The sequence below is a fragment of the Otolemur garnettii genome, unplaced genomic scaffold, assembly GCF_000181295.1.
Source record: "Otolemur garnettii isolate 467f Iridium unplaced genomic scaffold, OtoGar3 scaffold00012, whole genome shotgun sequence".
NCBI lineage: Eukaryota > Metazoa > Chordata > Mammalia > Primates > Galagidae > Otolemur > Otolemur garnettii.
In genome coordinates, this window is record NW_003852407.1 from 27,032,302 (window position 1) to 27,032,503 (window position 202).

Sequence of the window (202 nt, forward strand, 5' to 3'; positions counted from 1 at the left end):
GAATAAAACATTTTTTTTTTTTTGCAGTTTTTTGCCCGGCTGGGTTTGAACCCACCACCTCCAGCATATGAGGCTCACACCTTACTCCTTTGAGCCACAGGTGCCGCCCCAGTAATGGGAATAAATTTTTTTTTTTTTTGGCTAAGGTTGGGTTTGAACCCGCCACCTCTGGCATATGGGGCTGGTGTCCTAATCCTTTGAG